General features: G+C 43.4%; 1 protein-coding gene and 1 long non-coding RNA gene across 6 annotated transcripts in view; one reads left to right on the plus strand and one right to left on the minus strand.

Moving 5' to 3' along the window:
• Positions 1 to 3,494, minus strand: part of LOC149874516 (uncharacterized) — a 119,604-nt gene extending 116,110 nt beyond the window's left edge. The window contains exon 1 of the long non-coding RNA XR_016444255.1: positions 3,410 to 3,494. This is a non-coding gene — a long non-coding RNA (uncharacterized LOC149874516). The remainder of the gene's footprint in view (positions 1 to 3,409) is intronic.
• Positions 3,495 to 3,547: 53 nt separating this feature from the next.
• Positions 3,548 to 27,925, plus strand: part of AP1S2 (adaptor related protein complex 1 subunit sigma 2) — a 91,288-nt gene continuing 66,910 nt past the window's right edge. For 3 of the 5 annotated variants that reach the window (XR_016444254.1, XR_016444253.1, XM_090063191.1), the window contains exon 1: positions 3,548 to 3,759. The gene's annotated coding sequence lies outside the window, so the exon portion shown is untranslated. The remainder of the gene's footprint in view (positions 3,760 to 27,925) is intronic. The other 2 variants (XR_016444252.1, XM_090063177.1) reach the window with 2 other exon arrangements.

The following is a 27,925-nucleotide window of genomic DNA, read 5'->3' on the forward strand; positions in this document are numbered from 1 at the left end:
CTCTCTGCTCTCTGGCTGCTTCTGTGGCTGTGGCTATGGGACAGGCTTTATGGCATGGATTCCCCATGGTCCACCATTGTGACAACCCACTCTAAATCAATACATGGAGCTGGTGTTACATTAGTTATACTGCTACTCCTTACTATCTTGCTTCCTGATACTGAAAGAGAAGGAACAAGATTTCAGAGTAATGAGTTTATTTTCTTGGATAAGAGATAAATCTTGGAAAGTTTTTTCTTTTAACAGACTATAAAGCCTTCAGCGGTATTACTTAATGATTTATGGCCTTCATTCCTAGAGCAGTATAGTTTGCTGATCTGCAACCTCCCCTGGAAAATGATGACCATCAAGGCAGCCTTGGAAAACAAATCTGTCTTGGCTTATAGGCAGCCTCCAGCAACAGGCTACTGCACTCCCATTGAGAAATCAGGGTTTGCAACTGAACCTGATGCTGGATGTGCCCCCTTGTCATTACAGACCACATCATCACTGGACTAAACAACATGGATTGTAACATCTGGGGTTCATTCACCTGCTCTTCTGCCAACCTTACATATGCCACCACCTGCTTACAGTGGTCCTCTGCTGTCTACAGGGGACAACTGGAGCAATCCTTGCATGAAAGAATGAATAGAATCCAATGTGACATGAAGTCCAAGAATACATAGAAGTCTATGGTGGCACACTTCAACCTTCCTGGACAGTCCATTACTGACCTCAGAGAAGTTGTTTTAAAACAAAATAAATTTAAAAGCAGACTTGAGTGTGAAATTGAGAGACACGGAAACATCCACAGACTGGATTGTGTAAAGTATGGTCTTAAAAGAGTCTCTAAATTCTTATCCCGTTACCTGACTGGCAGAGGACTGGGGAACTGTGGGTGTTAATATGAATAGTTGACAGTCCAAAGGTTATAAATCCAAGGCCATAGCAGAAGTGATTGACTGTGGCGCCTCAGATTCCAACACAAACTGCAAATTCTGCTAAATACCTTGTCACAAGGACATGAAAAAGGAAAGGATCTAACTAGCTTTTATAACCTTTATGTTCCTCTGCAAGTTAATAGATTTGTTTATCCTCTTTGATCTCTTCAACTCACCTTCATCTCTCTCAGTAGTACCACCTTCTTTCTTCTTGCTTCCCATTTTATGTATTTAAATGACCTTGTTCCTTTCTATTTAGTACCCCTGCTCTCTGCAAGCCCATTCATAGCCTCTGATAAAGTAAGCTGTAACCTCTCAGAGCAAGTTAGTCTATAAGGTGAGTCTTTGTTCTGCTTGCTGCCTACTTCATTCCCAATAAGCTATTAATAATTACTTTTAGTTATTACAGGTATCAAGAAGATGCCCACACCACAATCCTGTGGTGTAGTTACAAGCTATTTATACAGAATAGCCATTCTTGTTGTCATTTTAAAGTTTTCTGTCATTTATTGGATAAATTCCAGCCAAATCTGTAAAAATGGAACACATCTGAAAGTCCTGCCCTTCAAACTCCAGTTCTTCAGAGACAATTTTTATATGAAGATGTCTCTTTATTGCCCTCCACTGGTCAAACCACAAATTCTGTCTTTTCAATTATAACTTCATACCATAATATCATTTTCCTTGCATACAACATGCCCCCAAATAAGATAAACACTTTGTTTTTGAAAGGCAGAATGAAGGGGAAAAAACAATGGTGAGTTCCAGTAAATAACTGAGCAGCAGCTTCTGCAGCTACAGTCTCTACCAGCGGGGAAGAGGACGTATCCACAGCCAGCACACCTACAGACCAACTGTGTTGGCCTCAATGCATCACATGGGGCACATCTACACAACATGCATTAATGTGTTAGCTCAATTTACTGCATAGTAACGGCAGGCATCTACACGTGTGTACCCTTACTGCACTGTAAAAATGGCAAAGCATGACTAAATTTGATACCTGCAAGTGCATGATTAGTTGAAGCACAGTAACACACGTGTAAACATGACCCGGTGTTTTTAGTGTCAGTTCTGCCTACCCACTAGGGTGCCATCCTGAGCCCAGCCCCAGGGCTCTTGGCTGGCTGCTTCTCCTCCACAGGGCTGGGCTGCTCTGTGGCAGCCCCTACCTGCAGACTATAAAAGCCTGCAGCCATTTTGTGTCCTGGGGTGCACACACCAGGACCTTGGAGCACTGCAGGCCCCTTGTGCCCCCTGGATAGGATGCAAACTGTCTCTGCCAGAGCTCCTGCTGTATGCATTGTTTGGCAGCAGGGTGGGGGGGGGGTGAGAGTGAGCTGCCAGAAGGCTGAGCAGTTCCTGAGCTCCAGAGAGGGCCAGTGCTTCCCTCCACAGCAGTGGCAGTACTCCCCCAGGCAGCACCCAGGCACCCAGCCCAGGTGGTCCTGGGGAATACCATAGCCACAGAGGCCACTGGGCCCCCACACACCTCAGCAGGGTTGTGGCCAGTAGTGTAAATTGCAGGGCACAAATGGAGCAACAGCTCCAGATGCCAATTCAGAGGGCATGACAAATAGGCAGCCCCTAGGGAGCCCAAGCCACCACCACAGCAACCCATATTCAGGGAGTCGCACTAAGGCAGCAGCAGGCTGTGCTGCTGCCACAACCGCAGCAGCCTCTGCACAAGGAGGTAGGTACTCACTACCCCCACTTCCCCTGTGCTGCCTGGGGTGCCAAAAGTCTCAGTTACACCTCTGATTGTGGCTACCTCTTGAGACTCTTGTTGGAAAGCATATATCCAGTTCTGCATACCTTCATGCTTTTCATTTTGCTGGAAGCAGGTTCATCTCCCACTTTGTTTTGGAAGGCTACCCTGGACCATCACCTTAGGTGTCCTGAAGCTACCCTGCCCTCTGAGCCTAGATGCTTTTATTGCTGTAAGAACCTGGTCACCTCTGAGTATCAGAAAGCTGCCAGCTGGGGCTCTTGCCTTTCTTACAGTGCCAGGAAGTTGTCTTGTAGGATGACAGGATCAAAACAACAGAAAAAAAGTTGAGCAACTATGTTGGTCATATTTTGCAGCCAGTGCAATTAAAAGCCTCCAAAAACTACTTGTGAGGATAAACTCAAGCATAAGGGGCAGCTGCCATGGCCTGAAAGGTGGGGGGAATGATAAATGTGTTGAGACTCAGGTGATTTTCATCTGTACTCTCCTCCACAGTTGTTGAGGGCAGCAGCTGAAATTAATCCTGATTTTAGCTAAAACAAATAAGCCAAGAGAAGAGGAGGGTGACTTTCCCTGTAGCTGTACAGCTTAAGGTCAGTTTGCTCCACCCTCCCTAACCCAATTAATGCCTGTTACTTTGATGGAGAGCCTTTCAGTTCGAATGTTGTGGCCAATTTTGTTAAATTTCATTCCTCCATCTACTTTAATTCCATGCTTTTCCTATGTCCTGGGACCCGAAGGGGCCGGGAAGACTTACTGGGAGAGCAGGACGCCGCGGTGGAGGGAGAGCCCGCGCGGCTCGTTAGCCGCGTCTATGTACAGCTGCGGCCGGCAGCTGACAGTGACGTCAGCCACCGGCCGGGAGATTTAAAAATGGCGGCTGCCCCCCCCGGCGGGGGCGCGGATGGAGACAGAAACAAATGGTTGGTAAAGTTGTCCCTGACGACAGCCCAGCGGGACAAGAGCTGCCAAGCTGAAGTGCTGGAGAGTTCGGTAGCCAGGAGAAGAGGCGGAACGGCGGGATCACCGGCAGAGAAAGCCTGCAGTGCCAGATCGGGCGAGCAGCGGGGGATCAAGACCACCCAGGAAGATCCTGAGCTGCATGAAGTAAGTGCCGTGGCGGTGGGTGCGGGAAGCACTGAAGAGGGGCGTGAGGCTGAAGTCTCTCCCAGCGGGAGAGAAAGATTGGGGCGGGATCACCGCCTAGAATAGAAGGCAGCGATCGAAGGATACGGGGACAGTGCTATATATATATATATATATATATATATATATATATATATATATATATATATATTCATCCAGGAGATGTTTACTCCTGGGGCCAGACCATAGGGGCGCTGGTGGTAGGTCAGGGAAGTAGGCCTTATAGAAGGATCACTTTGAAGAAGTACGCTGCTGATGGTGTAGGGTGATGGATTGGTGGTGGGAATTATACAGTGTTATAGGGCTGGGACATCTGTACTGGCAGGGAAGGAGTCTGACGTACCATCATGGAGCAGGGGGAGACCACAGGTGGTGTGAGGCCAGGGTGTAGGGGTGGCAGGAGCCCCGTATGTAACCGAAGAGGCCAACCCGGGACACCGAGGGACCTCTGAGCTAGCCCTGCCCCACTGGGATAACAGCAAAGTCATGCAGGCGAGAAGCGGGGTTGGCGAAGCAGATATACAACAAAACCTAGTAACACCAGTGCTCGGTGAAGAGGGTGGTCACCAAAACAGGATGCCAGATTACTAGGAGGGATCTATGAAGGCCCGTTGGGGACATCCTAATCAAAAGCAATTTTCCAGTTTAAGTCCACTAATATAGGAAATACACAACTATCATTAATTCATTACTTATACTTTAGACTCATTAGTTATACACAAGTAGCTCAATCAGAAGAGACATTACATAGCTCATTATTCTTAAATGCGATGATCCTGAAAATCTTGCGTAATGGCAGAAATGACATAATTTATTCATTAGAATCCTCTCTCAAAATGAAATAACATATCTTCTTGCACAAAACATTCCCCCAAATAAGATATTCATCTTGTTTTTGAAAGGCAGAAGAAGATATGAAGAAGAAAATATCTTTTTTAAAAAATATTCATAGGTATGGTATTTGCGAGGGAAAACAAAGACAGCTGCAGCAAGGAAGAAGCAAAACACTGTGGCTGCTCTCTTAACCCCTTACTCACAGGACACCCCAGCTGCTATTGGCTGAGCCAAACTGTCAAACCTCTCAGCCTTTCTACTCTTCTCTAGCTGAGCTGGGTCAGGAGTCAGCAATACCCGCTAAGTCAGCTTAGGGCGCAGTCATAGCCCAGGGCTTGATTCTGCTTTAGATATAGCAGAACCAAGCCAGTAGCACCTTCTGCAGCTCAAGCCCCTGCCAGGGAAAAAAGGCTCTTATGGTTCACAGCAAACTGCCATGGAGCTACATGTGTTTGCTTGCTGTGCTGCCTTCTATACACTAAATGCAATGTTACCATATTTTTCGGACCATAAGATGCACTTTTTTCCCCCCAAAAGTGGGGGGAAAACGAGGGTGCGTCTTATGGTCCGAAGGTGTGGTACCCCAGAACATTTGTTTGCGGTCCCATGCGCCTGCTTACTGTCCGCTGCCGTTCCCATGCTGTGGATTGCTGTGTGTGTGGGGGAAGTCCCGCCTCCTGGAGTCTCAATGTCAGTCAGTCAGTCAGGTCACATGATTGGCACAGCGCACGCCTCCCCTGCGTGTGTGTGTGTGTGACACTGACAGACTGACAGGATTAGAACGTTGAGACAGGAGGCAGCTAGGTACGGTACCAGGTAACGTCCCGGCCGGGACTATGTGATGCAGCACAGTGCCCTGACAGGCAGGCAAGGAGCCCGTCATGGCAGGAGAGACACACATAGTCTCTCCTGCCATGCAAAGCCTTGCCTGTCAGGTTGGTTGGTGCCCTTTAATAGTAATACCAAGCGGTATGAGTCAAATTACAGTACTGATGTGTGTGGTAATGTCTCTCATAACAACTGAAAGTTCTTTCACTACTCTATTTTCCTCAGAAAAACACCATTTCTCTAACGGTTTTCCTGCTCTAAAAACTGGGTGCGTCTTATGGTCAGGTGCGTCTTATGGTCCGAAAAATACGGTACTTTCTCTTTTTTCCCAGTGGAGGCTTCTTCTGCTGCACAAGCCTCACTTAAAATGTGCCCCCCAATTTCTAGCAGCTGATTGTTAGAAAAAGTTGTGTGTCGTATATAAGAAATTATGGTAGTTTCTGACCAACAAAGGCTTAGCGATCATTATTAAATTCTCTTATTTTTTCACTAAAAAGCAGTTGCTGAAGAGATATTGCCAAATCTGAGTTTTGCTCAGGATTTCTCCAAACTTTTTTAATCCTATGGATGTGTCCTGAGAGTTTTACTTCAAGAAATAGCTTGCTCTGTATCAATGGATAGAAGAGAAGTCCTGCATGCCATCCAACTGACTTTCCTGTGCTCTTTTATTCATGAATTTCATTAAAAACATACATTGAAATTGATTAAAATCTTTCTTGGTAGAAAAATTCATGCAACAAAAATATAAACAGATCAATTAAAATATCATGGCTTAATTGATTAAGCTGTTATGTTATTCTGTCCTGATTATGAAATCTATACAATGGAAATTACTGGGCAGGAGGGGATCCTCCATAACATTAAAAAAACCCCAACCAAATATATCATGTGTCACCAACACAATCACAATGCATTGTCATGGGTGAAACAGCCACACATGAGGTAAGGTAAGGTACGACAGAAATAAAGGGCTTCTCACTAACTGGTAGCACTCCCAGAGAATCAGTCTCTCTCTCTTATACCCAGAAATGGCGGCAGCAGCAGCTCATAGCAGGAGTGAGCATCCCTTCCCCAGGCAAGTCCTTTTCAGAACCAGGGGCTCCAGGAAACAGCGATCAGTGCAATTTTAAGAACAAACTCAAATCCAAGCTAACCATACTGAAATCCTCTAGTTTTTACTATACAACAGTTTCTCCAAATGGTCAGCAGAGCTGCAAAAGTATAGGCAGAAAAGAGTTCCTGGGGCAGATACTTTGCAGTACATCTCTTGAAAAACTGATGTTTTTGTTCATGGTATTAAGCTACCTCTAGCGATATACCTGGAGAAAGGATGTCTAACAATCATAGTCTGACCCACTGGGCTGTATCCAGATGAGCATGGATGTTTGGTTCCCCAGGGACAACTAGCAGCATGTCATGTGCCCTCTGGTACACAGCAGGTTACCTCTGGGGCAGTAGGTGAGGCTGCAGCCAGCAACTGTGTTGGCTCTGGCAGCCTTCCCTGGGGTTCTGGGGGCCGGGGAAGCTGTGGCTACCTCACTCCTGCAGCTTGGAGCCTGGCCAGCAATCAAAGCATGGCTCCAGCCTGCCAGGCTGCAGTTTTAGTGGTGCACAGTGCCTCCATGTGCACCGCCCTGCTTTTTTCCTGCACAGGATTTGTTGACCCTGGGATCTCAAAAAACCCTGCTGCGCTGCAAGGAAATGCCTGAATGTGTGGTGCCACAGATGGGTCTGCAGCTCCATATACTGTACAGCCATGCTCATCTAGAAGCAGCCTTGGTGGGTGTTTTGCCTCTGGGTGCAGCAATAATCTGCACTAAAAACTGGGTTTAGGTCTGCCTTCCTAAGATGCAGATATGCCGCACCAATACACATGTGTTAAGCCTATAAATGAGAAAATCATGAAATCTGATGTCCAACTGCTCTCAAAACATTACTGTTATTATTATGATGATGATGATGCCCCAGATCTGAAATATGCCCTGGTGTGTGTGTACAGAACATGGCAGGCTTTCAATGTCCAAGCTGTCTCTGCTTGCTCACAGAGAGGGAACCGTTCAGGTAATCTTCACTGTTCCTCAGAGCACATTTTTTAAAATAAGGGCAAAAGCTTGTTCCATTTCCTGCATTCTGAAACCTTTTACTGGCCTTTACAGTTGACTTTGCTATAACCCCTATCATGAACAGGACACACCGTCCTGAAGCATCAGATTGCCTTCACTTCTGTGACCAGTAACATAACAAATGGGGAGCAACTGGGACACAGCCCCCAATAAAAACCCTGCAAAGCATAGGAATGACAGCCTTTTTCTGCTGCCATGCCTCCATGCATTTCAGAGCTGACCTCTTCTGTTCTGCTTCTAGTACCTTTCTTCCCTGTTAGAGGCATGAAATCCTGATCAACCCTAACTGTCTGGTGCAATAGCAAGTCTTTTTTCAAACTTCCATTTGACCTTTAGAAATCTGCTCAACACACCTCTATGGTCCATCAAAACAACTTTATACAGCTCTTAATAGAGCTGTTTGCATGGGTCTATGTGGTAAATTGTAAAAACCTTCCTCACCTTCTTGTCCAGGAATTCCATACTTACATTGTACCACTTGAGTACTCCAAAGTTAAGACAGCATGGGTATAAGCCAGCTTTGTATACCTGCAATAATGTTCCTGGAACTCATTTCAGTCTTCAGGACTTGCTACACTGCAGTGGGTGTATCTACATGAGACACTACTGCGTGGTGGTTACTGCACATTTATGTAGTACTTGTATAAGTGAGTACTAAATAAATACACAGTAACTGGAGGTACATTAGCACTGGAGAATGCCTTTTAAGTGACATTACTACACAGCAGCCTAATATTATTGCACAGTAGCATCTTGCCACAGTTTTTGCCATGTGACGCTACTGCACAGTAGTATTAAGTTACTGCTCAGTTGGTGTCCCATGTAGACATGCCCACTATGTCTGAACTGTAGAAGTTGGTTCAGGGACAAATATTTGCTTCTTGGCCTTATTTTTGGCTAAGATCAAGTTCTTGTTTTCTCCACATCCAGTTCTTTGATTTTGGGTTTATCCATGTGTTTCAGGTTGGTTTTCTGTTATGGTGATGATGACAACTGACTAAAATATTCATATATTAGCCATTCAGATAATGGGCCAAGTTCAAAAGTATATATTGGCTGTTTTTGAGCCTGACTCAATGTTTTGAAAAATGAATGAGTATCTGAAAGCCTAATACTGACTTTCCGTGCCTGCTCTGCTCAGTCTGTGAACTGACTTTTGTTTTTAATGTGAATTGATCTGTCTGCCAGAGCTTGGCATATGCTTCTATTCTGAATTTGTTCAGGGCACAATAACAGTAAGTAGACAATATACTGTGTCTGACAGTAACCTAGAAAAAGCTGACTCAAACTGTGCAAATCCCCAGTCTCTCATGGTAAATCTACATCAGCCAGGAGGAAAGAATGTGAAAAATCAGTCACCCTCATGGTTGTTAAGATACCTTGTCCAGTGATACTGAGCAACCTTATGTCTATAGAATAGCAATTCACCCTCACAGAGCAGAGATCAATGCAGTGATGGAAAAATGTGCAACCTAGAAGAATCCTGGAAAACTGCTTCTTCAGGAAAGACAGGAATTCACATTGCCCTGAATGAAAAAACCTGCTAAGGAATTTTTCTTTAGGCAACTTATAAAATTACTGGAGTATTGTCTGCATACTGACACTTACAAAACCTTAATCCATTAATTTAACATAGCATTACACAGATAGTCTTGCTCATGCTATACAATATAACTTTTACTTTACTAGACAAGACCAGTATGATTATCTGTGAAGTATACCAGTTCCTGGTGACATCACTATTTACCTTTTCACAAGCAAATTAATGAAAATCAGAATAGAAACTCTAAAATAACAGGAAAAATATATGCAATTTCCACAGTTCAAAATAATTTCCCATTTATTCTGAGCTAGGTAAGTTGAATAAGATATTGAGGTATCAACCATTCACATATTTGGTTAGAACAGTGATTCTCAACCAGGTACAATAACACCCTAGAGTACTGTGAGATCCTTTTAAGAGTGGTATAGGGTGCTGCACAACATTAGCCCTGTGCAAAAAACTATATAATTCACAAGACAAACCCAGAGGCTGCCTATACATGTGCTCAGGGGAGAAAGGTAGGGGTTAATTAGAGCAGTTGCTGGAGAGCCACTCTAATTAAAACACCTGAGCGTCACATGTATTAAGCCCCCAAACATTTAAAAAAGGCCATGGGATGCTTTAACTAAAGCTCATTCATCAAGCTTTAGCTAAAGTGCTCTAGTGCCCATCTTTAAATCTGCAGGAGCTTATACACGTGATGCTGTGGCAATGCTGGAGCATTCTAATTAGAACATGGAGTAGACTTAGTTAATCGAGTCTGTTCCAAAACATTCTAAGGCATTGTGTATAGGCAACCAAAGATTTCATTCTGACCTGTTGTGATTTTTTTGAGTTCTTTACAATTAAAGAAGAGTTTACTATTATGTTATTTTTCCATAGTCACAGAAGAGTGAAGGTTGAGAACTGCATTTTCCAAGGGGTACTTTTGCATCTAAACATTTTGAGGATCGCTGAGTTAGAGTGCCAGTATATGCTGGCTACTTTGAATATGGCTCAATATTTTGAAAAATGAATGATACCAGACATTTATGGATAGAGGCTTTAAACATTATTTCACACTTTTCAGTTTTAAATGTATGACCACATTCCTTTAGATGTATCAAATACATGTCAATATTCTATAAAAGTATTATACATTTTATTTTTGACTGGTCATTGTTTGCATAGTTAAAAAGTTATCAAAATTAGTAAAAAGGGTTACATTGCATACATAAAACATACATAAAAATAACATAGAATTGAGTTGCACAGAATCCTGCACATCAGCCTGTATAGTACAAAGCTCATTCAAACTAGACTGTATAAACTTCGGTATACAAATATCCAGGTATTCAAAAACATTTGTCTTTGGGTTTAAGGAGAGCTCACTCTTAACTGAGCTCCAAGTATCAACAGGGAATATACAGTTCCACTGACTAGTAGTGAGGTACTCAAATATTTTGAGAATAGGAACTAAATACATATCTAATATCAAGAGCATTCCTAGATATAAAATTCTAATATTAGCAGATTTAAAGGATGAGATTCTGACCCCGCTGAATTCAGTGGAAGTTTTGCTGTTGGCTTTAGCTGAGCCAGGATTTCACAATGTAGTGCTTCTTTTCCACACTTTACAGTATGGTAGCTCTATCTATAGTTAAAGATGTTCAACATTTTCCATTATAATACTGTTTTCAGTTGCATATAACTTTGCCAAACTTGACCTGTTGAAGCCGAGCTTTTCCCACAGTCAATGTATGCCTTAGGATCTTTTATTTTTTTACTCAAAAATTTTAGCCAAAATGGTCCAGCCATTTCTGAGAATGTTAATGGTGAGGTGGAAATACAAAACTGGCACTGCAGCACTGAGAAACCCTGGAGTGGCACTATTGGGAAGGAAGGAGTAGGGAAAGCCAACTCCCATGGCATCCTTCTCCTAAGCAAATATGCAGAGCACAGTCTTGTCATCACAAAAACCATCTTTAGAAAGAATGACAAATACAAGACACCCTCACTGTAAGCATTGACAACTCCTCAGCTATGTTACTGTTAGAGCCCATGATTGAATGAATGTCCATAGAGGAGCCAGTGACTGCTAGACAGATCACCATCTTGTCAGATCCTTTATGAACATCCATCTTGTTCTGATAAACTGAAAACAGCCAAACACTGTGAAGGACTCTCAACACTAAGTTTCTTCAAGACCCAACGGTCTGTAAGGATTTCCAACAGTCTCTCCATGGAATGCTCTCCACCCTGTCCACACATGAAGACCGCACTGAGAAACCCTGGAAGGGGTTTAAATCCACCATCCCTATAGTCTTTGCTGAATCCATTGGCTATACTGCCCATTGACACCAAGACTGACTCAATGACAATGACAGGTTGGATGAGATCTGAGTCCTCCTTGATTAAGAAGAGAAGGGCTCATTCTGCTTTGCAAAATGACATCTCATCTCAGCAGCAGAAGAAGAAGTATCAGCTCCTCAAAGCTGAGGATCAAAGGAGAATCCAGGAAATAAAAAACCAGTGGTGACAAGATAAAGCCAAGGACATACAGCTCTATGCTGACAAACATGACAAGCATAGCTTTTTCTAGGCAATGAAAGCCATCTACAGCCCAACTTCCCATTGTCCTATTTTCATGAGATTGCAGGATGGCTCAATGCTCCTCAAAGACAATGAATCTACCCATGCTAGATGGAAAGAACATTTTGAGGTACTTCTGAACTATGAGACAACTGTGGCAGATATCACCATTGAGTTTATCCCCCAACACCATGAATGGAGATCCCACACCAACCCTCCTATCCTAGAAGAAGTCTGGTGTACCATCAAGGTAACCAAGAACAATATGGCTACTGAACTGGATGACATGCATGCTGTAATCTACAAGACCGGTGGCAAGAAATTGGTACTGAGACTCCTTGAATTTATTCTTTGAATCTGAAACAATGAAGAGATCCCTGGGGACCTGAAGAATACCAACATCATGACTACCTTCAAGAAAGGAGGTAAATCTGCATGTGTGAATGATGAAAGTATTGCCCTCCTTTCCACAGCAGGAACATCCTTATGCACATCCTCCTGAACCATCTTCTACCTCCTGCTGAGGAAAACCTCCCAGAATCTCAGTGTGGTTTCAGACCACCCCTTGGGGTAACTGACATGATCTTTGTTGCCCTCCAGGTTCAAGAAGAGTATCAGGAACAACATTAGGACCTGTATATGGCCTTCAGTGACCTCACCAAGTTCTTTGATTCCATCAGTTGTGAACCCTTGTGGAAAGTACTGACCAGATTTGGATGTCCTGAAAAGTACATCAAGGTATGGAGGCTTCCCCATGATCAGATGAGTGCAACCATTCTTTGTAGTGGATTGGAGACAGATCCGTGTATTATCCAAACTAGGTCAAGCAAAGATGTGTCATCACCCCAACTGTATTTTCCATTTTTTTTTTGGCAGACAATCCTGCTTCTTATTAAGGAATGTAAACTCCTCCCCCCTCCCCAAAGTAGGATCAAGGGAAAAGCTACAGTGAACACTGATGAGGAGATCCAGCATAGGATCTGATGTACAAGTGCCTCTTTTGGGAAAATTTCTTTGGTGTGTCTTTATTCATTGTGATCTCTGGAAAGACATCAAGACCCAGGTCTATATCATCCCTACCCTCCTGTATGGATGCAAGATGTGGATGACTTACCATCATCATTGCAAGAGTCTGGAGAGATACCATCAGTGATGCCTTCGGAACATCCTTCACGTTAATTGTGGAGATCACTGTACAAATGCCAGCATTCTTGCTGAAACTAATGTTACCAGTATTGAGTCAGTGATTCTGAAGCACCAACCTCGCTGGACTCAACATTGTGTACAGATGCCTGATTCTTGACTCCCAAAACAAGTGCTCTATTCCTAGCTTAGTAAAGGTCTGATATCTCTCAGTGGCCAGAGGAAAGGCTGTAAGGAGATACATCGAAGGCATATCTCATGAATACAGATGCCGACATCAAGAGATGGGAGGAGCTGGCTGCTGCAACATCAACTAAGCAGCTGTCCCATTTCAAGGAGAAGTATCTTGCCCTCAAAGCAGAGAAGAGACAGTGGAGGGAGGAAAAGGAGAGGAATCCCAGCCTGCAACCTACTCTCCCCTATGGAAAGAACTGTAACTTTCAAGTGTGGTCTAGAGTTCAATCCTTGAGCCACAAAGTCACCTCAAGACTCATCAATGAGCCATGGTAGAGTTCATCCTTAAGTTGAGGGGTTGCTGCCACTGCCAACTCTTCCAATGGTTAGTTAGTTACCTACCCAGTTAGAAACATGCACCTTATTTCTAGCCTCAGTTTGCCTCACTTTACCTTTTAGCAAGTACTTGTCCTTTGTCTGCTCAACTATTATCAAGTAGGTATTTGTGATCAAAACACCCTTTATAGTCTAAGACTGAAAGAACAGAAAGATTATATTCTCAAACACATGCTCACAGAAAAATCAGGATCACCTGGCCACAAGATGGCATCTTACTCTCACAGGAACATTTTGTAATGAGATAAATGTTTTTTTCAGTAAAAAATAGCCATCTGAGATTGTTTTCATGGAAATGGTGTCCTAATGTCCCTAATTGCCTCTCTTTAAAAAAAAAAAATCCAGGCTGAATTCATCTTTAATAAAATGTGAGTATCTTCAAAATTGTCATGCTTTCAAACTGAGTACCTCTAGGATTTTCATGGCTTTTGAGCATTAGAAATGATTTTGCTACATTTTTGGTAGTATATTTCTGTACAGTAGAAAGCTGACGTTGATTTCCTAATAGCAAAGTTCTGTATAATTCTCAAAGATAAGATACATTATTCAGTTCTTCAAACCCATTAAATAGTAAATATCAAGATGTATATGTATGGTGACCACATTATTTTTAAGGAAATCAGGGATGCTGCGGCTCAAGTGAAGGTGGAGTGGCATGATGTGCCAGACAGGCAGGCACTGCTGCTGCTGTGCAGAAGCAATGCAGGCATATTGGAGAGGTGCCCAGTCTAGCCCACCCCCTGCTTCCAGCTGCTGCTCAGGAGCCAGGCTGGTCACGTGTGGATGGGGTGGCATCTGCTCCAGTCCGCCTGCCTTGGTCCTACACAGCAGCAGCAGTGACTGCCCACCTAACTGCCTGGCACACCATACCACTCCAACTCCCCACCAGACTACGTCCTGTGCTCCTGTTTACCTGTCTTTGCCTCTGCCTGCAGCAGCACTGCTGACTTGCGGGGAGGGGGGAGCAGCACCAAAATACAAGTTCACCCAGCGTCCTATTTTTCCTAAGGCCGGCTCTGCCGCCACACACTCGTGCACAGTACAGTCAATTAAAAAAGCAGTGATCATGTTAGGTGGCCAATTCCGGGACTTTTGTTTCAATTTTCACCAGTCAGCTGGGATGTCAGGATGACCTATGAAATTCAGGACACCAAACCAGGACATACAGCCATCCTATGTATATGCTTTATTTCCAATGATCAAATTGCAATAACATGTAAAATGGGATTAAATTTCAATCTGGGATATTTTTAGGAATATTGCTCTGATCCCAGGTTCTGACTTTTCAATTGGTACAATAGTTACTAAAGACAATTACGGACAACTGTTTGGACTCGAGCCTATATAGTGCTATGTGGAGATACCTAAGCTCAAGGCAGTCTAGCTGCAGGATCTTGGACTGTAAGTGGCCCGAGGGGTTAACATGCAGCCCCATGGCTCCTGATATGAGCACTGCTCCCTGCACCACTTCAGCAGTTGCAATCTCCACTCTTCCCACCCTTTCCCAGCTTGTTGCCTAACCCTATCCCTGGGGGTGGGACTGAGAGAGTCTGTGGCTGGGTGGTGCAGGGGGACCTAGGGACCCCATGTCATGCAACCCACTGTGCAGCATAGCAGGAGGAACCCATGTGGAACAGTGTGCAGGGCATGGAGGCACTGGGATGGTGTAGCCATGAGCAGGATGTGGTGCACGTGGTGTGTAGGCAGGGATCCTGTGGCGCCCAGCCACTCAGAAGTTTGGCAGCCCTGCCCAAGCTAAGTCAGGTATTAGAAGCAGTATAGTCATATTTACCACTTGTGCTAACACACGTATATTATGGTCTGCCATGTAGATATCCTTTAAACTGACTACTGTTCATAATAGGTGGTACCTCTTTTCCTTTATTCTAGTCCATGTATTCCTATCAGAGTTGCACAATACCTCGAGGACCCCAAAGCACCTTATTAACTAAGTACTAAGAGGGTGTCAAAGAATCTTCCATCCCCACCTTGAACAGTTCATATTTCCAGGTAGAGTCCTGCTCACTGAAATTATTAGAACTAGTCCAACTGACTTAGTGTAGACTTTTACCTGCTGTTTCAAGCAATACCAAGCTTGTTTCATGCAGTAAACAGAAGAGAAGGAGATGAGTCCAAGGTGTCAACCTTCTACCTGTGCTGGTATAATCAGGACTTGATATCCATAATTGCTGAATTTGGGGCACAAATGAAAGATGCCATATAATGACTTTGTACAGCATGAGAGGACTGTCTGCTAGGTAGGACTTGTCTATACCACATAACCTGAAAGTTACAGGGAGAATGTCTCTCTTTCTGAAGGGAAATATTCCTTTCTTATAGCATGCTGTACCTATTATATTATAGTGAAGCACCTGATTGAAACTGAAAGGAAAATTTCAGAAGACAGGTTATAATTACCCAAATTAAAAATAAAACAAGATTAGTAGCTGTACTTGTACAAAAAGTGACATGGAATCTTTCATCTTTAATAATTGTCAGAGGAACACTATTTAAAAAGTAATTAGAAAATCAGCAATTTATCCCTAGTAAAATACCAAGGTATTGGTCTATCTTCAAAAACTTCAAGACTGATTCCTGTACCATTTTTGTTTTGTTGAAGTCTTGCAAGGAAGTTTCATGCTGTTAGCATTTGAAATCTAAGAGACAAAAGCACAGCCTATTTCAGTTGCAGCTTGGAGAGATGCCATATCATAGTTTTCTTTAGCAATGGTCCTTTTGTAACTGCATAAAGGACTGCTTGTTCCAAAACACACAGTGAATGATTGTGTGCAACTTCTGTGATGATTAATGAAAGGTAGGGAATATTTTCATAAAATATATATCTGTTTTTGTGCTAAATAATTATGCAATAAAAGTAATATATGAGAAGTATATTCAGAAAGGTTCTAGAAAAAATAATTGAAACAGCCCTTTCCTTTTACACCGTAAAATCTGTTCATTTTTATCCATTATGTTAAAAAAAGGGCTCTGTTTGCCACAGGAAAGCAATGGCATTTGCAATTTAATCAGCACAATTACCTGCTTGAGACCTATTGTAGTCAGAGAACTTCACTAATGCTATTGTTATCACAAAACCTCCAGTATGCCATTATATATCAGCATCCACCTAATGTGACATTACTGTCATTTGCTGTCTTCTGAATAACTACGAAGAATACACTTAGGACACATTTCACAGTTGAAAGAATCTTGTGAATGTCCGTGATTTACAAAAATAAATCGTGATCTTTCTGATTGAACTAAGCCATAAAAACTGTGTTCAGAATTATTTATATTTGGCTTATTATATTGTTGCAATTTCAACATGGGTCCTATATAGTTGGTGTTTTAAAGTGTATATTTTTACTTTAATATTAGAACTCTTGCTCCATCTTGCCCTACAGTTAAGTTCAAAAGCACTCAATTTATCTAAGATGCTGAGGGAAATTCTGCACTGGAAGTGTCATTGTGCTGGTAGAGTGCTCCATTGCAGTCTCTAATGTTGGGTACCAACAGGGGTGGTGTATAGTAGATGCACACGGGTTCATGTGCACCCCATGAGCATGGTGGTGCAGCCCTACAAAAAGGCACCACTGACACTGTCGGTGGCACCTGCGGTCAGTTGCTGCTCACACCCTGCTGCCGATACTGCCGGAGGCATCTGTGGGTGGTCTGCAATTTCTGCGGGCTGCTGCCGATGCTGCCGGTGGTGGCTGCAGGTGGTCACTGACCCTTGGTTGGTGCTCGCCACTCCCACCTTCCTGTGGCCAACAGCTCCGGCGACATCTGCGGGAGCTCCCCGCTCACTGCTGCCACACTCCCGCCATCGCCGTGCCCCCCCCAGCCACCGGGGCCACGCATCATTCATGAATAGTAATCCACTGGCCCAATCCGCTTGTAAAAGAACATCCCCAGTCCTGAGCAGAATCCAAGCACCATAGTCTTTAGATACACTACTAGGATACAGAACACTAGTTAGTATTCCTTTCTGAATGTTGAGAACCACATAGTCCAATTGCACACCCCGTTGATCTCGTGATAATACTTAACATAATTTCTCTAACCTCATTACAGACCAGAGCCAGCACTTTGACAACACAATATAGACCTATCCCCCCTTCTGGCCCATGACTGTGTCCACTTGCTTTATCTCTGGTACCCTTTGGTCCCTGTCCTGTTTCTCAATATAGTTCAAAAGCTTCTTTTCTCTATCTCCTGTGTACAAAATGGCAAGACTATTACAAAACAATGTTTATCAGAAACTCAAGAGTTAATCAAATGATACCTTGATTATGGTTGGGGTCACCAGCTAATAAAGAGCTCAGTTTTTTTCTATTTAGACAGGACCCAGGGTAAAGCGGAATGGAAGTGTGATGCTGTAAAGAGAACATAGGAGCCATTCTGCTTCAAACTGGTGCAAACTAGCAATAGGACAACAGGGAATCAGGCCCCAACAGAGTAGTACCTGTTCATCATACAGTAGTACCTGTTCATCCAGTTTCATACAGAATCTTGTTGCACGTAATGAGAATGATGTAAGAGCTGAACTTAGTTCACCTGTGGGATATCGCCAGATCAAGGACAACAAAAAGTCATTTTTTAAATACATAGGGGGTAAAAAGAAGGTACCAGGTAATGTGGGGCCTCTGCAGGACACGCTAGGAAATCTGGTCATCACACCAGATGACAAAGCCAACCTATTTAACAATTTCTTTGCCTCCATTTTTTTTAGCAGGGAGCGGGTTACCCCTACCCCCTACTGGGACCCCCGTAATTCCCAGGGGAGGCGCACCCAGGCCTAGGGTCAGTGAGGACCTATGTCAGGGAACTTCTGGAGGGACTGGATTTATTTAAATCAGCAGGTCCTGACGATCTCCACCCCAGGGTGCTGAGGGAATTAGCTGAGGTCATTGCAGGACCCCTGGCACGGCTTTACGAGCACTCATGGTGCTCTGGCCAGGTGCCAGAGGACTGGAAAAGGGCCAATGTGGTTCCCGTTTTCAAAAAAGGGAGGAAGGAGGACCCAGGAAACTATAGGCCAGTCAATCTTACCTCTGTCCTAGGTAAGCTTTTTGAGACAGTTATCCTGGCACATGTCTGTGAAGGGCCAGCAGGGGAGATTATGCTTAGGGGCAACCAACACGTCATTAGAGGCAGATCCTGTCAGACCAACCTGGTGACCTTCTATGACCAGGTCACAAAATCCTTAGACACAGGTGTTGCAGTGGACATAGTCTTTCTGGACTTTAGGAAGGCCTTTGACACTGTATCTCACCCCATGCTCATTAAAAAACTAGGGGACTGTGGTGTTGATACCTACACAGTCAAATGGGTTGCCAACTGGCTGGAGGGCCGCACCCAGAGAGTGTTGGTGGATGGGTCATTTTCGACCTGGAAGGATGTGGGCATTGGGGTTCCTCAGCAACTTGGATGGGGGAGTAAAAAGCACCCTGTTCAAATTGCAGATGACACTAAGATGTGGGGAGAAGTGGGCACACTAGAAGAGAGGAATAGGCTGCAATCAGACCTGGATAGGTTATGGGGGTGGGCGGATGGGAACAGGATGAGTTTCAGCACTGACAAGTGCAAGGTGATGCACCTGGGGGGGAAGAAGCAGCACCATACCTACAGGCTGGGGAGCTCTCTTCTCATCAGTGCAGAGGCAGAAAAGGATCTTGGAGTCATTACTGATGCCAAAATGAACATGGGCCGATAGTGCGGGGATGTGGTCAGGAAGGCCACCCACACCTTGTCATGCATCCATAGTTGCATCTCAGCCAGGTCCAAGGTGGTAATACTCCTCCTCTATGCGGCACTGGTCAAGCTGTTGCTGGAGTACTGAGTCCAGTTCTGGGTGCCGCACTTTAGGAGGGATGTGGACAACATGGAGAGGGTCCAGACGAGGGCCACTCACATGATCGGGGGCAGCAGGGCTGGCCCTACGAGGAGAGGCTACGGGACCTGAACCTGTTCAGAGAGAAGGCTGAGGGGGGATCTTGTGGCCTGTTACAAACTAGTTTGAGGGGACCAGCAGGCATTGGAGGAGTCCCTGTTCCCCGGAGCACTACCGGGAGTGACAAGAAATAATGGTCACAAGCTGGTAGAGGGTAGATTTAGGCTAGATATCAGGAAGCGCTACTTCACAGTCAGGGCGGCTAGGGTCTGGAACCAACTTCCAAGAGAAGTGCTGGCTCCTACCCTGGGGGTGTTTAAGAGGAGGTTAGATGAACACCTTGCTGGGGTCATTTGATCCCAGTACTCTTTCCTGCCATGGCAGGAGGTCGGACTCGATCTGCTCAGGTCCCTTCCAACCCTACCAACTATGAAACTATGAATATCTGGGATCTGTTTGTCGATAGTGGAGCCTCAGGGAGGCGCTAGGCTTTTCTCAAAGGAGATACAGAAGCATTTTACCAAATGGCATTTTATTTAGTGGGGATTTTTATTTTTCCCCTAGGGAGGCATCCTCCAGAAACATTTTCCCTTGCAGGTGTTTTGCCTGGAGGCCAATTTCCCCAGAGGTTTCCTTTCCTCTCAATAGAGGAATTTATTTATGATGCAACATTTTTATCACTTTATTCTATTCTTGTACGACAAAATAAACACCAGTACAGAATGATCATACCCCGGGGGCTGAGTTTCAGAGTGATCCTCAGAAACTTACAACCAACTACTTGATGAGGAATAACCATACCTGAAATTTAGTTTCTCCAGTCTTGGAAGCAGGTTGAAGTAGCTGGCCAAAGGGAGCAGCTTTATACCAGTGTGAAAACTACATATCAGGGATGAAGAGAAGTCTGTGCCACGTTGTGCGCAAGATGCCTGATTCAAGTCAGTAGTGTCAGGGAAGCACTGATATGTTTTCAGTTCTTACCAAGCTGGAATATATATTAAACAATCCTTGCAGATATTTTGAATATGTGTTACACAGACACTGTGTAGAACCAACTAATGTAATAAGTTACACAGAAGAGAACCAACTGATGTAATAAGTCTTCACTGTGAACATAGGGGGTCAGCCCAAGGCTCTGGGTGGCAGTCTCGGGTGGTGGAGAGACTGGCTGGGGCACAAGGTTGCTAAAGTGCAGAGCTAGGTGACAGGAAGCTCCTGCCCTTCAGCACCCTCATGCCTCAGTCAGCCCCTGTCACTGTCTACAAGTGCATTTCAGTGCAGTTAAGTAGTCCATTGTAAGATAGTACTGCCCCCAACAGTACTACCTTACAGAGGAGTTAATTCATTTACTGTACCCTAATATCAGGCATAGAGGGTAGCACTTTACTGCAGAGCTAATTAGTCTGCTCTACAGTAAAGCACACATGTACATGCATCCACTGATATTATCTAGTCTATATCATGCTCCCTACATACTATGGTGTGTGCCTTTACGAAACAGTTTACAAAGATATTGTAAGGCAATATGGCTAGGGCACTGTACTGGAAATGATCAAATCTGAGAAAATTAGGCCTGGAAAGAACCTCAGGAGGGCCAGGCCTTTGGTTCAGGCAGGAGCATCCTTGTCAGAAAAATATTCATCCATCTCAGAAAAATATTTGTCTAACATGCACTTAAGACTTCCAATAATGTTGATTTCACATCTCTCAGTAGTCAGTTCCAGTGCTTAAGAACCCTCACATTTAGAAAGTTCTTCCTAATATCCAACCTAAATTTCCCTTGTTGCAATTTCAGCCCATGACTTCTTGTTCTGTACTCTGTGCATACAGGAGAGTTGATCATTATCCTCTTTAAAACTACCTGGGTGTACATTCCACAAACTACACATTCATTAATATGCAGTAGTTACTGCACACTTAATTTACTACTTGCTTAATGAAGTAGTAACTAAATGTGCAGCAACTCAGGTTACTGCACAGTAGTACCAGCAAACTCCTTTTTAGTGACACCATTGCACAATAGTTTAATACTGCACAGTAGCATATTAGGACTGTCTGTGCTGTGGCGCACTACTGTGCAGCATTATTAGGCTACTGTGCATTAAACATCTCATGTAGACTCACCCCTTTTCATGTATTTGAAAACTTATCTTCAAATATATGCTTGCTAACCCTATTTTCTCTTCTCTAAACTAAATAATCCCAGTTTCCAACCATTTCTTTTGTGTTGTGCTTCCTGGTTTTCTAATGATTTTTATTGTTTTCCTCTAGACTCTTTTTTCAACATCTCTCTCTTGAAGTACTGTGTGGTTCTCCAAGTAAAGTCTCAATATTGCTGACCAGAATAAAAGAATCACTTCCTGTGACTTGAGCATGGCACTCCCATTAATTTATCCCTGTATGCTGTTTCGGTTTTTTTCCTTAACTGTATTATGTTGTAGACTCATATGCAGCTTGCATACTCCATGATAATTGTCAGGTCCCTTTTCTGCAGTACTTTAGCCAACCTGGTTGCTCCCAATTTTGTATTTGTGCAATTTATATTTGTGCATGTCCTGAGTTCAGGACTTAATGAATTTCATTCAATTTATTTCAGACCACTTCCTCAAATTATCAAGGTTATTTGAATACTAATCCTGTTCTCCAAATTTTCTCTTATCCAACCCAGTTTGGTGCCTTTTGCTAATTTACTAAATGTACACTTAATTCCATCCTCCAGGATGTTAATGAAGGTATTGAACAGTGTAACCCCACTTCCTATCTCCTCCTCCAAGTTTGATTTTTAGCCATTGGATGACTAACCAGTGCCGGATTATGACATACTGAGACCCTGAACTATGTCCAGAGACATGAGACCCCATATGATAAAAATAATCCAACGTATGTATATTTTTGTCAAATTAGAATGAAAATGTCCATATTTAGGGAGTTATTTTCTCTATCTCCTTTATCTCCTTCATTTACCAACTATTATAAAACTTGATATTGAGTAAGTTTGTTTTCTTATTTAGAAGCCCCTCATATTGTGAAGCCCTAAACTGTAGCTTAAGTAGCTTAAGCCTAAATCTGGCACTGTGACTAACCTTTGAGCACAGCAACCAGTTATGCACTTACCCTATACTAACTTGAGGATGTCATCAGAGGAAATACTTATTAAGAGCCTTGCAAAAGCTGAGGTATATTACAACCACCGCTTCCCCCATTTCTAGAAACCCCATTACCTTGTCATAGAAGGAAAACAAGTCGGTTAGGCATCATTAGCTTTTGACAAATCTGTGTTGGCTGTTCTTTATCACCTTGTTATCCTCTTGATACTCATAAATAGATTTTTGATTTAGATTCTGTGACCTCATTTCACCTTTACGGTTTCTCAAGCAATTACCTGAGCCAATTTTTTGAGTATTCTAGGATGAATTTCATCTGGACCTACTGAGCTGAAAACATCCAGCTTGTCTAAATAAATCTTGAATATGCTCTTCCCTTATTATAAGCTGTTTATATACTAGCCTGTTCTTTTTGTCAATTTTCTCATCATCTAGACATTGACAGTTTTTTCATGAAGACTGAAGTAAAGAAGGCATTAAACAATTCAGCCTTCCTTGCTTCGTCCATTGTTAGGTTCTTTTCCCCAGTCAGGAATAGATTTATATACCTTACTTGGCCTCCTTCTTGCTTCTAACGTATTTATAGAAAGCTTCAAGAGGTCTAGTTTCTATTCTGTTCCTTCGCTACTTCAGGCAAATCCCACCTCTTTCTTCCCCTCTCACCATCCTTGTCTCATTTTCCTATTCAGACTGCCAGCTCTTCAGAGCAGGGATTGTCTCTCCCTCTGTGTTGTACAATGGGGATGTAATTTTGAGTGGGGCTCCTAGGTTCTATCATAACAATAACGACATTCATTATATATTTATAGTTATAAAAGCAGCACACAGTTATTTCAGTTAACAAGTGCACATTAATGTGGACTGTGGCTTTCTCAACTCTAAATAAGAACAGACTAACAAAAGTAGCCAACTGGAAAACACGACTATTTCAGTTAACTTTCATTATTTATTGGTGCCTTAAAGCTGGAGAATCCAGCTGCAGCCTTTTTATATATGTATTTTTCAGGAATGATTAAAAAATTGCAAAGGGATCCCAGTAAATACAAATATACCTTATGTGATATTTTTGACTAGCTAAGATTAAAAGCTGCTGTTTGTTATGCTACAGCCAGATATACACAGATGATTTGGGTTCAGCGTAAACTGCTGAACTGAAAACCTGCCAAGGGGATACAGCTGTCATTACATTAAAAAGTCATTTTCTTAGACAACAGAGATTTAAACCAATCATTTTATAAACGCATTTCTTTGCCCAACCAGATTTATATAAAAGTAATGGTTTATCTGATGCATGTAGAAATAAAAAGAAAATCTGATTTTGCTGATATAATTTGTCAGGAATTTTTACTTTGCATGAACAGATGGTGCAAAACAATTAAACGAGAATAACAATATTAGCTGACGTTTTGCAAGAGAATTCATTCTTTCTACATATTTTTTGTATTCAGAATAAAAACACTGCACACCAAAAAAGGCTTTGAACATACTGAGGCCATAATTTGCCTCTAGCTGATCCTTCTGGGGCCAAGATATGAAGGAAGGATAATGCTTTGAAGACATCTGCACCAATTTTTTTTACCAGAATTTTGCACCAACCAATAAGCGGCCGGGCAAGATCCTCTACTGATATAAATTGATATATCTCCAATAAGCCATTAGAGTGATGCTAATTTACACACAATGATGATCAAGTTCATTCTTGTAGAAAATCCACCTCAACTTTCACACTCAGACCAGTGAGTGCTTCTGTAGCTTAAAAAAAGTGGATAACTACTTGTACAGGACTTTAGGGCCAGGTACAGATATTACATATATACTGGTCTAAACCTATAACTGTACAGAAGTTTGTTGCGCATAGACCAGTCTAAAAATGGTGGAACTTGGTCTAAGATAGACCTGGTTCAACATGAACTCAAATATAATCAATTTACGTTAGACCAGTGAATCAAACTCCTGTAACAGATCTCCTTTCAATTTCAAGTTAGATCACCATCCTCCAGCATCCCAGGCTCTTTTGTGGCCCTCTGAAGGGAGGCATCCTAGCACTTGGCCTGCACTCCACTGCTCTAGCCAAGCACCCAGCAGGCCCTGCCCCTGAGCTCTCCCAGAGGTGAGCCAGCACAGGACCTCTCTACAACCCTGCCTCCTGCCTCCAGCCCTTGGCAGGCAGCAGAGGGGAAGCAAGGTGTCTGTGTCCCCTGAACAAGCCCTGGGATCTGGGCAGCCACGTCCCTGGGCCCTACCCCCATACCCCATCATGAAGTATCCCATGACTAACACATGCACCTGACACTGAGCCCAGGAAAATCCCTTGCTCTCCTGCAAAGCCCCACAGAGCCTGACCCTGACTCCGGCACACCCAGCCAGGGAAACCCATGCCCCTGTGCTTGGGCAGAGCCCCATGGAGCCTGACTCTGGCTCCCACACACCATATCTCATAGGCCAGAAACAGGTGCCCTCTGTCCCCCCTGAGCAGGACCCAGTGCAGGAGACTCGCTTCTGGTCAGTCAGGGTGGCAGAGGGTTAGGACTAGGCCTTCACAAAGGCAACCTTATGACCTCCATGGCTTGGCCACTGCTGGCAGGTACCTGGGTCATGGGCAACTGGGGTGCTGCAAGGCTGTTTTCACCTACAGCTACAGGGTCCTGAGAGGAAGGGGTGTGGGGTGGGGGCATGCTTTACTGTGTCAGCAGCAGTCAATCTGGGGTGGTCTGGGTGCTTGGCTGTGCTTGCCAGTTTCTGGCAACCTGGGGAGCATGCAGGGCATGCTGGAAGGAATGCAAGAATGCCTCCAACCTGCAAACCTCAGCTAGTGCAGGCAGCCTGTGTGTCCTTTCCTCCCGCACACCCAGCACCAAAGGGCAATCAGTTTCCTACTGATCTAACCTAGGCCACTTATAGAAAACCACATGACTTAGACTGATTCCGCCTCAGGCTTTTTGAACATCTGTACTCAGCTAAGAGTTCACTAAGTGTAGCATTAGATATAAATGTCACAGTTGTACACTTCATTGCTGAGTCTCTCTGCTTTGATTCAAATCACTGTACATATTTGTAGTATTATATACATAATTAATAATGAATTATTTCAGGATTCTTCATAAATCTAGCATACAATCTTATCTTGTTCAGAGGACAAACTATCATCTCTTTTGACCATGGGCTGCCATAGTCCTGAGAGTCCCCAAAATGGTAAGTACTGAGGTTAGGAGAGGTATTAAGATTTACAATGAAGCAGGTTTATTTATTACGTCATTCTACAATATGCTGCCCACTTCACTGAAAGTGTTGAGAACAGGTATTTTGACTGATGCACTCTTGCACAGTAAAACTATTTACTTTGTCTTTCATTCTTATTAAAGAATCCAGACCATTGAAGCATTGCTATCTCTCACAACTATTACCCCATGCTACTTGTGGCAAGTGATTATTATGAGGGACTGACTTTAAAATGTTTCAAGTTCCATGGTTGCAGAAAAAACACAAAAAATATGACCTGAGTGAGCACTAAAGACTCAGGAACCAAAACACAATTAAAAAGAACTGCAAATGTATTCTCTTTTAAAGAAAAGATGATGATTGTTGAGGTAATCTCATGCTTTTTTTGCCTAATTCATGATTTTTGAACATGTAGGGTTTGTGATACTGTGGAGCATCCCTATTAGGCCACAGTAAACTAATAAATGCAGCCATAGGTTAGTACTTATAAACACAGCAGCATTATTTAGTACACCACAATGCACATGTAGATGCTGTTGGGGCTGGCTGGGACACAAGGGTGCTTTCAGTGTGGGGGCTGTTTGCCAGCTAGCCCCACACTAAAGCACGCTTGTGCTCTAGTCAGCCCCTTTGCAGCATGTTCATAGATTAATAGATTCATAGATTGTAAGGCTGGAAAGGATCTCAAAAGACCATCGGGTCCAGCCCCCTGCTCTTGGCAGGAAACACAACTGGGGGTCAGGTGACCTCAGCAAGATGACTGTCTAATCTCCTCTTGAAGATTTCCAGGGTAGGCAATTGCACCGCCCCTGGAGGGAGCTTATTCCACAATCTGGACACCCTGACAGTGAAGATGTTTTTCCTAATGTTGAGCCTGAATGGATCTTCCAGGAGTTTGTAGCCATTACTCCTGGTTTTCCACTTGGGTGCCCTGGTGAACAGTTGCTCATGAGCCCTTGATGTACTCCCCTCGTGTAGCAGTAAGCTGCTACCACGTCACCTCTCAGCCTTCTTTTCCTCATGCTGAAGAGTCCCAGATCCCACAACCTTTCCTCATATAATTTGCTTTTTTTTAAGACTCTGATTAGATGGGTGGCTGTTCTTTGGACTCTCTGAAGCTTGTTCACATCCTTGTTAAAGTGCGGTGCCCAGAACTGGATGCAGTACTCCAGCTGTAGTCTCAACAGTGCTGAGTAGAGTGGAAGAATCACCTCCTTGGTTTTGCTGGAGATGCATCGATTGATTATATGCCAGAGTATTATTCGCTCTACTGGCTACAGCATCGCACTGCCAGCTCATATTCACACTGTGGTTTATTATTACACCCCGGTCCCTTTCATTTGTGGTGCTACTCATTTTGGTGCCGCCAAGCCTGGAGGTGTGTTTGGGCAACCTCGTCCCGAGGTGGAGCACTTTACATTTCTCGATGTTGAGCTGGGTTGGAGCAGCCCCAGGCTGGCAGGGTAACCACGTTCCTGGGCCTCCTGCCAGGGCTGCTCTGCCCTGGTTCAATGTCCTGGGTTCCTGCAGTCAGCACCCAGGAACAATAAACTCCGGTGTGATGTGCACCAGAGCTTATTGAATTGTATTAATTTCACATGCAGAAACACCCTGTGACAATTTTTCTGCTTTAAAATAAGTTTAGTTTCCAGAATTCAGTGTTCAGAGTGATAGGTGGGAACAAAGCACTGGTAAAGTTTAGTAAAGCACTTCAAAAAATATTTCCTTTCTCATTACAGAAGTTACACCTTTAATGGTAACATAATTTGGTACGTCTTACATATCAATTACTTTTAATAGCAGTAAAATACAATGCAGGTAGGTCCTCAACTTCAATTTCCTTTCAGATAGCAAGGAATTAGCTCCCTTTTGTATCACTCCAGTAAACAGATCTATTGTAAAAGTCTATTGTTTAGACTAAAATATCTATGTTTTTTATAAACTGAATTCTGTCGCCATCCTATAGGTCTCCTTCTGTCCCTGGAGTTTCTTCCGGGAAGACTGAGCTAGTTGGGAAATCTTGTTATGCATGGATATCCCTACACTATGCAGTTATGTTGGGCTCTTATTGAGGTTTAACACAATGGTCCATCATAATATCCCCACAGAAAAGAAAAAAAGCAAACCTTCTGATTTGGGTTTGGAGATTATCTAAAGCCAGGCCAACCTACATAGCTCAAAGTGGGATTAGAACCCCTGTGCATTGCCTGCATTAGGGCTAGAAGCTGTCCTTTCTACAAAACCATTCAAGAGCGAATGACCTTCAGTGCCCTTTTCACAACTTCTTCCCAAAAAAGAA

Source organism: Crocodylus siamensis, chromosome 1, assembly GCF_052110815.1.
Source record: "Crocodylus siamensis isolate JL-2025a chromosome 1, ASM5211081v1, whole genome shotgun sequence".
NCBI lineage: Eukaryota > Metazoa > Chordata > Crocodylia > Crocodylidae > Crocodylus > Crocodylus siamensis.